Below are 12,965 nucleotides of genomic sequence, written 5' to 3'. Positions count from 1 at the left end.
TGCCTCATAGTATTGTAATACAAATAATTGTTTAGTTTTTAATTATTATAATTTTGAATTAGACGAGTACTTGCCTTGTAGTATTGTAATACAAATAATTGTTTAGTTTTTTAATATGGGAAAACAGGTTTTGATGGGCCCCTGAAACCCATTATATCCAAAAGATCAAAAGATTTACATTAAAGAACAGCAAAACACAAAGGACAACACACAAAGAAAAAGACAGTTGACGAACAAAATGCCAACAAACTATAGACAACTAGTCAAAAACCAAAAGGACCAACAAAAGCCCAGATTTAGGTTAATTTCCAAAGCATTTCAGCAGCTTCCAACTCCATTTGTTCCATATTATTAGTTGCTCGTTGGATTTCCTCAATTTCCTTGTTGTGGCTTTGCATCTTTCCAGTGCTCGCTTGTGTTCTTCTCCCGAGATCTGTTTCCTTATCTTCTGAGGTATCATCATTTACTTCAATAATGTCCGCCGCAGCCTTATCCCCATGGTCATTTTCAAGCTTAGTGATAAGAGCCTTCATACTAGCCAAGGCAGCCTTAAGAATCTTATGACTTTGCTCACCAATTTTTTTGAGCATGTTCCCAACTCCATCAAGTCTTTTTTCAATGGCCCCTACTCTGTTCTCCAAGCTAAGAAAGATATTTCTATTAGCATTGATAATCTCCTCTGCATTACCAATAACTTTGGTAAGCTCACTGAGACAATCTGGGAGGGAATTGAATTTACTCGAGCCTAAAGCTTGTAGAGTCTCGATTTTCCCTGCTTCATGGGCCTGATTGGTTTTAATGCCATTAATTTCCTTTTGCATCCAGAGGAGCACCTGTTTGAAGCTATCCATGCCATTATTGATACAGAGGTCAATATCTAGGTGATGCTCTTCCTAGGTCTTATCACCTGCAGTCTCAAGATTCACTTCCAGTCCCACCTCCCTGACATCAAAGCTCTAAGCTTCTTTCATGGTTGTATCCTCCCCCATCCAGCCCTTATCCTTAGAATTAGTCATGAGAGGCGATCAGTTCTTGGTTCCCACATCCTTAGTATTAGGAGTCTTCCTTTTCTGCTTCTGGCTCACAAGGGTTTGGACCTCCTCGCTTACAATATCCATGTCATTGTCAGTCTCATTATCCTCCTCATACCAGCTATCCTCATCCTCCACTCTCTACTTCTTTTTGGTCGACCCTTATTATGTTTCCCATGCTTTGTTTTTCTATTTTTCCTGCTCGACCCAGCAATTTGAGGGTCATCCTCTATCTTGGCTTTCGTGTCATAGCCTTCACCTTCCTCATCATCAGAGTCATCAAAATCATTTTCCGACTCGGAGACCTCAGCTATATTCAACTGGACGGTAGTGTTCTTGATGTGATTATACAGAATCACCATCAAACCTTCATGCATTGTTGAGTTGATGTTGGGATTGGATATTGCATCCTTGATCCCAGCATTAAGGGCGCAGAAAAGATAATATGGAATAGAAATTTTATCTTTATACCTAAAGTGATTAAGTAAGACAAAATGGTAGTTGTAAACCCTAGTATATCTACCATCGAGTGTGATAAATTCCATTATAGCAAGCAAAACCCTTCGCCAAATTAATTTAATTACCTTTGGCAAGAAGTAGGTATGGTTGCCCTTCACCAGTCTAGCTTTCTCCTCATTCTTCAAAAATTTCTTCACGACAGCGTCTGAAATCTTTCTATCCCTATAGAACTTGATGTCGTCCATCGGAAGACCTGTAGCCTCTGCAATCATAGTTTCAATCACCTTGACCTTCTTGTTGCCTATGGTTAATGTGCCTTTGTTCCAACCCTTCTTGAAGATTCTCGTAATTTTGGGTCGTTTCTCCTGCATGCGTTCCATAAAATCAATCATCTTGGCAACTTAAAGTACCGGCCAAACCTACAAATGATTCCTCCATTTATCAATGGTGGTAGCCTCCGTTCTCTTTCATTTTCCATCCATAATGCTATTGATATCAATTGTCTGTAATTTCCAACTAATACCTTTCTTCGCAACAAATTTTCTGTGAGAAACCAGCAAAATTTTGTAGGAGTTTCTAATACTTTTGTTCAAAAGGGAGAAAAATGCCCATAAAGCATGCAAAGTGATCTTGCAATGATTATTGTACCTCCTTCTTGGTTGCCTACAAAACTAGCTCTTGCTGCCATGACCTCTCCTTACACCTCGGGAAATGATTTCAAATCTGACCTTGCTTACCATGCAATCTTTCATAAGTTAAGATATCACGTGCCACACACGGTAGCTCCCCTTTTTCATTCCAGGTAATAATTTGCTCGCACTGTACTCCCTCGTTGGCAGCCCAGTCAACACTCCTATTGGCCTCTCTGTAAACATGGGAAATGTGGCATTTTTTAAACCCCTAAAGCAACTCCCTGGCGGAATCAATGATGTTTTTAATTGTCCATGAAGGTTGATGTTTACCTAGAAGGCAGTTAATAATGTTTTTAGAGTCACCTTCCAACCATAGCATATTGACCCCCAAGTTATAGGCCAATTTAATTGATTGAAGGAAACCCATAGCTTCTGCCAGATGATTGGTCTGAATTCCCAAGGGATAGGCAACCGCCTTAGTGCAAAAGCCAGCCCATTTCGGATAACACCACCGCAACCAGTAGGTCTCGAGTTCCCTTTTGCCACGCCATCAAAGTTGGCCTTAAACCAATCATTGGGGGAAAAGACCAGCAACTCATTCTTCTATTGATTTGGTTAATGTTGAAGCCCAAAAAGGCTGGGATATTCCAGCTTTTGAGAACATCAAAATCCTCCTTATTGCTACAACAATGCACCCCCCTGGCCATCACATTCTCAACACAATTATTTTTTATCTTGATCCACACCACTTCAGAGGTGTTAATATCATTCCTAAATATTCTATTATTTCTCTCTTTCCATATCCCCCAGAAGATATGGGCAAAAGAGAACTTCCACAGATGTCCTATGGTGATGTTATTGGTAGAATAATGTCAGCTTCTGAAACAATCTTCAATCTCCTTACAGAAAACCCAATTCAACCCCCACATTTGAAAAAGCATCCCCCGAATAGGAGTAGTAAAAGGGCAGTGTATAAAGATGTGGTTCACAGATTCCTCATTATTAAGACAAAGATAGCATATATTTGGGAAACAAAAGCCCCTCTTTCTCAAATTATCAGTAGTTAGAATCTTATTTTGCAAAAGGATCCACAAAAACATATTGATTTTAGGGGTCAAACCTGGATACCAATCCTTAGCCCAGCAAGGAGTAGGGTCTTGGGATTGAGCCAATAAAAGGATAGCAGAAGAGACTAAATAAGTCCTTGAGGAGGTCTCACTCCACACCATGTGGTCTTCCCTTCTGGTATTTAAGACAGCATGGTTGATCATTAAATTTACCTACTTGAGTTTGGGATCAATAGAACTGAGCTCCACCCACTTTTGATCTTTCCAATAATCAACCACTTTGGCACCGATCTTCTCCTTACAATTCTGGATGAGCATCTGAGAGGCCTTCTTATTAAGAGGGGCTCTACCAATCCAAGCATCGTCCCAAAATTCCACTTTCCTGCCACCACCTATAGCCCAGACATTGTCGAGACTAGCAATACCTTTAGCCTGAATTACACTATTCCAAATGAAAGAGTCATTTGGTATCTTATCAGAGACCAGGAAATCCTCTATGGTGGGAACTTTCCGTAAGTATTTAGCCTTCCAAATATCATTCCATTCTCCTTTTCCCTGATAAGTTATACAAATTTGTTTGGCAAGAAGAGTTTTGTTCAAAGTTTTGATATTCCTTAAGCCCAGACCCCCCTTCTTTTTGGGTTTACACACATTATCCCCGGCTATGAGAGCCATCATCTTCTTCTCCTCAACTCTAGACCACAGGAAGGCTTTCTAGATTTTCTCAATGGCATCAACAAATTTGCCAGGGATTTTAAGAAGGCTTAAAGCATACATCGGAAGACTCTGGAGAGAAGATTTTAAAAGTTGTATTTTTCCAGCTTGACTAAGAAGGGTACCTTTCCAACCAACCAGCTTTCTACTGAATCTATCCACAAGACTATTCCAAAATAACTCTAAGGGTTTCAATCCCAAAGGGAGGCCAAGGTAGATAGAAAAAGGCTTACCAATTTGGCATCCAAGGATCCGGGCCATCCTCATTTGTCTATCCTCTGGGGTGTTGAAGAAGAAAATAGAGCTTTTCTCCCAATTGATGGTTTGACCCAAGGCCAAGCTATAAGTGTTGAGAAGGTTCTTCAGATTGGACACTTCTTTGGTAGTGGATGATCCCATTAAAATGGTATCATCAACAAATTGTTGATGAGTACATGCTCTAAAACTAGAAGAGGGTGATATATCATAGAGAAGCCCCAAAGAAACAAATTTGCTGATAAATCTACCCAGATATTCAGCCAAAATGATGAAGAGAAGAGGGGTTATGGGATCCCCCTGCCTGATACCCCTAGAAGTTTTGAAGAAGGGGAAGGCACCCCATCGACAATAACAGAAAAAGAAGGGGTCGAGATAAGTTGATCAATCATCTGAATAAACCTAACCCAAAACCAAAAGCTCCAAGCACCTTACCCAAGAAACTCCAGTCCACTCGGTCATAGGCTTTAGACAAATCTAGCTTCATAAGAAATCCTTGCTTTTTTGAATCCACCAGCAAGTGAATGTTTTCATGGATAGCAATGATAGAGTCAAGGATTTGTCTGCCGGGAACAAATCCACTCTGTTAGGGTGAAATGATCAGAGGAAGAATCCTTAGCAACCTGCTTGTCACCACCTTAGAGATGATTTTATAGAATGAGTTGCATAAGCTTATCGACCAGAACTTATCCATAGAGTCAGCCCTTGGGCATTTGGGTATCAGAACCAAGAAAGTTGCATTGAGTTCCTTTAAGATCATTCTAGCCCCAAAAAACTCATGCACACCTTTAACCACATCAACTTTGAGGATGTCCCAAAAGGTTTGAAAGAAGAACAACAAAAATCCATCCGGGCCCAGGGATTTATTCCCATCAAAAGAAAAAACTGCTTTTTTAACTTCCTCCTCAGAAGGGATGGCCACCAAGGCCTTGTTCTGATCCTCATTAATAGTTGAAGGAATGTTCTCAAGGATGGCACTCTTGGAGTGACCATCCATACCAGAGTCCACCGAAAGAAGTGAGGTAAAAAAATTCCTAGCTTCCTTCCCGATCTCATCATCCTTCCTCGTTTCAGTTCCCCCAATTCTCAGCTTAGAAATTTTATTAGCAGACTTGTGTTTCATTGTGGTCATATGGAAGAATCTAGTATTTTTGTCCCCAACTTTAAGCCATGGAGATCTAGACCTTTGTTTCTAGAATTCTTCTTCTTTTTTGATAATCTTGTGGTACTTCACTAGCACTTCATTCATTGTATCCACTCTTTTGGATTGTATCCTGCATTTCCTTGAATTCCAGCTAGGTTTTGGTCTTGGCAGCAAACAGATCTCCGAAAACCTCCTTGTTTATTTTTTTATATTGTCCTTCACATTCCTTAATTTTTTCACCATTCTATACATAACAATACCTTTAACATCAATACACCACTACTTCTTAATGACATTCACAAGGTTAGGGTGGTCCAGCCACATCCTTTCAAATCTGAATAGGAAATTTCTTTTAACAATGATATTATCAGCAATAAAAATCATAGGGAAATGGTCAGAACCTATCCGAAAGATAGCAAAGAGGGAGCACTGATAATGGTTAAACCACTCATTATAAATAAGGGCTCTGTCAAGTCTGACTTGAATAAGATCTTCCCTCGACCTCATGTTCGTCCAGGTAAAATTGGCTCCTTGGAGCTCAATATCATGCAGACCCTGGTTGTTGATAAAGTTCAAAAGGTCCATTCTACTTTCTAGCTGTGAAGGGACACCTCCAAATTTCTCGTTGTCTAGGAGACGAGTGTTGAAATCCCCCATAACAATCCACATATCCTCCTTATAAAGAACCTGAATAACTTATAGCTTTTTCCAAAATTTGCTTCTACCAAGTCTATTATTAGGGGCATAAATATTGGTAAGTAGTAAAGAGGTGTCGTCCCCAATGTGATGAAACCTGATAAAAGTTAGATTGCTATCCTGCTTGACTGGCTCCCCAGAAACATGCCTAAGGTTCCAAAAAATGGCAATTCCCCTAGAAGCACCATCAGAGCTTCCACCAAAAACTCCCTCATCCTTAAAAAGCTTAATCTTTTCTACTTTCTCTTTAGTCATTTTAGTTTCTTGGATAATAACAATGTCTGGTTTATGTTCTCTGACTAAATTTCTAAGAACATCCTATTTATGTGGACTATTCAGTCCACGTATATTCCATGTAATTATTTTCATTTTCTAACTAGGGAACATACCTCATGGATGGTTAGTTGAGTACCATCGGCTATATTCTTGCTTGCCTCTTGATCTCTGATCCGACTTGCTTTTTTCCTTCCAGGAGGAGATGGGTTAAAACTCATGTCAACTTTGGTTCGGTTTCTTGTCTTGACTGAATTAGCTCAAGGGGTAGATTTAGGCCCTTTTTTACCCCCTCTTTCGCTCCGCTACTTCATTTGTATGGAAATCTTTTTTTTTATCGATAACATATAGTAATATATTGCTTTGAAAGAAAAGTATTACAACCAAGGAGCAGATTGACAATCTGCAATACCAAGGGGTCACACCCCTACTACAAAAAAGAACCCAAGCATCAACCTACTAAGACCCATAGCCACAAAAGGGGTCACTTACATATACAAAAAGGACCACACCACAAACCCCAACTAGCCCAACCTAGCTTCGAAACCATCCCAATGCTTCCTCTCTTGAGAAATTGGGAATACCCCTGCTGGAACCAGCCACCTGCTGCTCACTCCCACCACCTGGCACCGTTCTAGGCCTTCCTCCACACAACGACCCATGCTCCACCACCTTCACTATTTTCTTTGGGAGCTGGTGTCGAACCAAAGGCCTCCCATTCACGTCCAGGGGGGCCTCAGACCGAACGGGAGTCACCTTCCCACGGATATTGAAATGTTTAGTCGGCCCCAACTGGTGAACAAAGTTCACGATCTCAGCCGAGCCATTTCTTGCGTCCTCCACCTACGAAGCGACTGGCTGAGAAACCGACCAGACTACAAAAGGCTGCAACTCCCCAACATCCACTCCAATCCTCTTGCTTGGGCCCTCCGCCATCCTCAGCCCCTCACCAATGACAGAACGGGCCACCACATCCTGCAAACCTCCTGCCCATTTGGGTCATAATACCAGGGAAGAAATCCGTTACACTTCCTCATTCGACTTCCCCACCTACAGGGCCAAAGCAGTAAACAAAGATGAAATGTCTAGATTTCTTCTAAGTCGCCAATCCTGAGAAAGAAATTCCTCTCCCAATAGAAGCCTAACTGCCCTCCAGAAGACGTCTCCATCCACTCTGAAGACGTTCGAAAGCCTGATCCGGCCCTCAAAAAGCAGGTAATTGTCCGTCCGACTCCAACGAAAAATTCCCCTCCATCCTATCTCTCCGCTGCACAGAAAGCAACCCTGAGCGCTCCGTCAAACACCAAGCTTTCACCACAAAGTGCCAGGAATCAACACACAAGGGTCTTTAAAGCTGCCTCCATCTCTTGTCATGAAAGCTTCACACGCTTCACATTACTCCCAACATCATCGCCAGTCACTCACTCCGCACACCTCCATCATCAACCAACACCTTAAGGCCACTTGCAACAAATTTGAAGAACACACACCACGAGGGACTTAAATTCCCACAGAGCCAAGGTTGTGAGTGGACACAACAAATCGAGCTTGGGTTCACTTTTCCAAAAAGCCATCAACTCAAATCTTACTCAAGAAGACTACAATCTCTAAAGTCCTCAAACATACTAAACAAATTTTCCAAGGAACCATTTGCTCCCACATTAGAAAGTTTGTCAGCTTCCAAATTAGCTTCCCGCGAGACATGGGTTATTTTAAAATCTTCAAAATTGTTCAGCAGAAATTGCATCCTACGCACTTGCTTATCTAAAAACCATGCTTCCATTTGCCCTTGCGCAATCCCATTCACCACAACCTGAGAATCACCTTCTAAATGAAGTTTCTTGACTCCCAATTTCCCAGCCATAAGGATTGCTTCCAATGCAGCTTGACATTTGGCAACATTGTTCGACCCATCCACCAATCTCTTGGCCGCAATGGCCAGAATGTTTCCCCGATCATCTCGAGCAATCACCCCAGCACCCGAGGGTCCTAGATTGCCCCTCGATGCTCCGTCAAAATTAATCTTAATCCACACCCCTTCTCAGGTGGAGTCCACTCCAGGGTTGAATTGCCCTTACTCTGAAGATTAGCCCCCAACAGCCCATTAACAGGCCCATTTGTATGGAAATCTTCCTCTTGAATATTCTGGGCGGTTATCTTCTAGTCAACATCTTCGACCTCAGCCCACTTAGCATTAAGCAGTGAGGTAGTTGGTGATTGTTGGAAGGTGGATTTCACCATCTCCACAGGTTGTTGTGATCTCGACAACGAGATTCCTCCAAGGATCAAACGCTTTTGGGCTTCTTCATAGTCGCTACTAAGGTCATCTTTGTTGGTGTTATCTGTAATATGATTCGAATCTGCTTCCTCATTGTCCTGTAACACCACTTGTATTTATCCTTCTTCCAGGTTATCACTTCTTTGATCCTCCTGATTTGTATCTTGTTGTTCTCTATTGTCTTTGCCTATTTGATCCTTTTTACCTTCTTCAAGCAAAGGTATTTCTGGGTTTTCCACATTAACATCCACTTGTTGTTCTATCGTGTCAGGGATGATGACACTCTGGGTTGCTTCGATTCTTTTCTTTTTCAAAGCCCTTGGGTTGCTTAACAGGGTTTTTTGCTTTCCATTGCATTGCCTTTTCTTTTTTTTCTTTCTCTTTGACAACTTGAAGAGGGCATTTCCTTGCTGTATGTCCCACTTTTTTGTAATGAAAATAAGCGAAAGGGACACTTTCATATTCCAAAGGTTGGTTCCATTTTCCCAATCTAGAATTGATCTCAATGGATAGGGGCATATGTGTGCCTTGCATAACTCTCACACAGATCCTGGCAAAAGTAAGTATTCTTCTAGCCATTGTGATAGGGTCCATAGAAAGGAGTTCATTGAAATAGCTGGTAATTCCCTTAAACACATCTTCCATCCAGAACTCTAAGGGAAGGCTCGATAGTCTAACCCAGACTAGAGCCTGAACAAAGAAGGATTCATTTAGGTCCATCTTAGGCGACCATTTTTGCAAAGCTAGCGTTGATTTCCTGATCAGTCAAGGGCCATCACAAGCACCCTTGACATGTCTTCCTTGCAAGAGAAAGTCAATGACAACACCCCTTTGGACATAGCAGTGATCTTTACTTGACCTTTAAGCGCCCATTTGTGTTTAGCAAATGCCCTAAGAATACCAATATTTGGCCTCGGGCACAAAAAATTTCCAACCAGTGTCATTGCCATAAGATTAATATTATGTTCAATAATAGGGTCTGGAATTTGCAAATCTACCTTTTTCTGGGTCTGAGATGTTACGAACTAGAGGGAGCAAGGACTTTCTACTTGGTTTGACACTGAATAGAGAAGTCCAAGACCGACCGATGTCCCTTCGAACAGGTTCATGCTTAGGAATGTCTCCAGCACATGATTCTCCATTTTCTCCATCAGGATCGATAGGCTTGTCGCCTGCTTGTGAGTCCCCATCTGTCGGGTCCTTTCCACTCGGCTCAGAGGAATCCAGGCAGTCTCGGGAATCATCCTTTCCATTCTCTCCCTGGTTTGCCTATCCATTGCAGGGTTTCCCGCCCTACCTTGAATTCAAATGCAGCGCTTCTCCCTTCTCCCGCTCCATTCTCTATGTTGTATTGTTATATTTTAATTATATTTATGTAATATTAATTATCTCTCACTTAAATAAAATATTATTAATGATTATAATTTAATATAAATATTATAGTAGAAATATACATTTTTCTTAAAAATATAGTAAAAATATAATTTTAATTTAATTAACAAATTTATATAATTATAATAATAAAATTAATCTTAAACTCAATTATTAATTATTAGTTTAATATTATATATTTTAAATAATATTTATGTAATATTTTTTTTTGATCGATAACATATAGTAATATATTGCTTTGAAAGAGAAGTATTACAATCGAGGGGCAGAAAGACAATCTGCAAAACCAAGGGGTCACGCCCCTACTACAAAAAACCCAAGCATCTACCTACTAAGACCCATAGTCTCAAAAAGGGTCGCTTACGAATACAAAAAGGACCACACCACTAACCCCAGCTAGCCCAACCTAGCTACAAAACCATCCCAAAGCTTCCTCTCTTGAGAAATTGGGAATGCCCCTGTTGGAACCAGCCACTTGCTGCTCACTCCCACCACCTGGCACCGTTCCAGGCCTTCCTCCACACAATGACCCACGTTCCACCACCTTTGCTGGTTTCTTTGGGAGCCGATGTCGAACCAAAGGCCTCCCATTCTCGTCCAGGGGGGTCTTAGACTGAATGGGAGTCACCTTCCCATGGATGTTGAAATGCTCAGTCGGCCCCAACTAGTGAACAAAGTTCACAATCTCCGCCCAGCCATTTCTTGCGTCCTCCACCTGCGAAGCGACTGGCCGAGAAGCAGACCAAACTACTAAAGGCTGCAACTCCCCAACATCCACACCAATCCTCCTGCTTGGGCCCTCCGCCATCCTCAACCCCACACCAATGACAGAACGAGCCACCACATCCTACAAACCTCCTGCCCATTTGGGTCGTAAAACCAGTGAAGAGATCCGCTGCACTTCCTCCGTCGACTTCCCCACCTGCAAGGCCAAGGCAGTAAACAGAGACAAGATGTCAAGATTTGTTCTGGGTCGCCAGTCCTGAAAAAGAAATTCCTCTCCCAACAGAAGCCTAATTGCCCTCCAGAAGACATCTCTGTCCACTCTGAAAACGTTCGAAAGCCTGATACTCGAAACCGACCCTCGAAAAGCAGGCAATTGTCCGTCCGACTCCAATGAAAAATTCGCCTCCATTCTATCTCTCCGCTACATGAAAAACAACCCTGAACACTCCGTCAAAAACCAAGCTTTCCCACAAAATGTCAGGAATCAACCCACAAGAGACTTAAAGGCCGCCTCCATCTCTTGACATGAAAGCTTCACACGCTTCGCATTATTCCCAACATCATCGCCAGTCACTCCCTCCGCACACCTCCATCATCAACCAACACTTCAAGGCCACTTGCAACAAGTTTGAAGAACACACACCACGAGGGACTTAAATTCCCATAGTGCTAAGGTTGCATGTGGTCACAAAAATTCAAACTTGGGTTCACTTTTCCAAAGCCATCAACTCAATCTTACTCAAGAAGACTACAATCTCTAAAGTCCTCGAACATGCTAAACAAATTTTCCAAGGAACCATTTGCTCCCACATTAGAAAGTTTGTCAGCTTCCAAATTAGCCTCCCTCGGGACATGGGTTATTTTAAAATCTTCAAAATTGTTCAGCAGCAATTGCATCCTACGCACCAACTTATCTAGAAACCACGCTTCCAGTCGCCCTCACGCAATCCCATTCACCACAACCTGAGAATCACCTTCTAAATGAAGTTTCTTAACTCCCAATTTCCCAGCCATAAGGATTGCTTCCACCGCAGCTTGACATTCGACAACATTGTTCGACCCATCCACCAATCACTTGGCCGCAATAGCCAGAATGTTACCATGATCATCTCGAGCAATCACCCCAGCACCCGAGGGCCCTGGATTGCCCCTCGATGCTTGGTCAAAATTGATCTTAATCCCCCCCTTCTCAGGTGGAGTCCACTCTGGGGTTGGATTTCCCTTACTCTGAAGATTAGCCCTCAGCAGCCCATTAACAGGGCTATATTTATGTAATATTAATTATAACTAATCTTAATAAAATAACTACTAATAGTTACAAAATTGTATAATATAAACATTAGAGTGAAAATTTATATTTTTTAAGACAAAAATATATAATTTATAATTAGAAGTGATTAAATTATTTTGTATATATTAAAATTATGATTTTCAAAATGTATTACATGATTTAAGAAAAATTACATAAAATTACAATTGTAAAAAAACACAATAATTAATTTTTTTTTCAATAGAAATATTGTTGTGTAATATGTCTGTAATGAAATATTTTAATTTTTTATTTAATTTAATTTAAATAGTCTATAAAATAGAAAAGTCACTTTATTTACAATAAATATAAATTAAAAATTAAAAAATAACTTTTTAAAATAGACATTTCTTTTTTAAATATAAAGAAATCCCCAAAAAAACCTAAAAAATCTATCATTCCTAAAAAATTGCTCCTATAACACCAAAAAATTTAAACCAATTAGAGTGTAGATAAAAAAAAATTAATATATTAAGTTTAAAAATATAAATCCTAACATTATAAAACAAAAATAATAATCATTTTTGATTGGTGGAGAACAATTGATTTATTATTATTATTATTATTATTATTATTATTATTATTATTATTATTATTATTATTATTATTATTATTATTATGTCAATAGGCATTCTACAATGGTAGTAGGGTCTATAGGAGGTGAGCACAATCCATGTAAGAAAAACATAAAGTTTAATATAAATAAAGGAGACCTAAAATAAAGTAGAAATTGGATTTGATTTGTTTTTAAAAAGCAAAAAATGGATTATTTGTTTTTAATTAACTTAAGAAAAACAATAAACAAAGCAAGCACCATATAAAGTAATAAAAATTAGATTTGATTTGTTTTTAAGAAGCAAAAATTGGATTTGATTTGTTTTTATTTGATATCTATCACACTTTTTTACATGTATTTTTATAAACATAAGTATGTTAGTTAATTAATGAATGATAATGATGATGATAAAATATCCATGATTAAGAGAAAA

Source organism: Cryptomeria japonica, chromosome 4 (assembly GCF_030272615.1).
Source record: "Cryptomeria japonica chromosome 4, Sugi_1.0, whole genome shotgun sequence".
Lineage (NCBI taxonomy): Eukaryota > Viridiplantae > Streptophyta > Pinopsida > Cupressales > Cupressaceae > Cryptomeria > Cryptomeria japonica.
Note: the sequence above shows the minus strand (reverse complement) of the source record.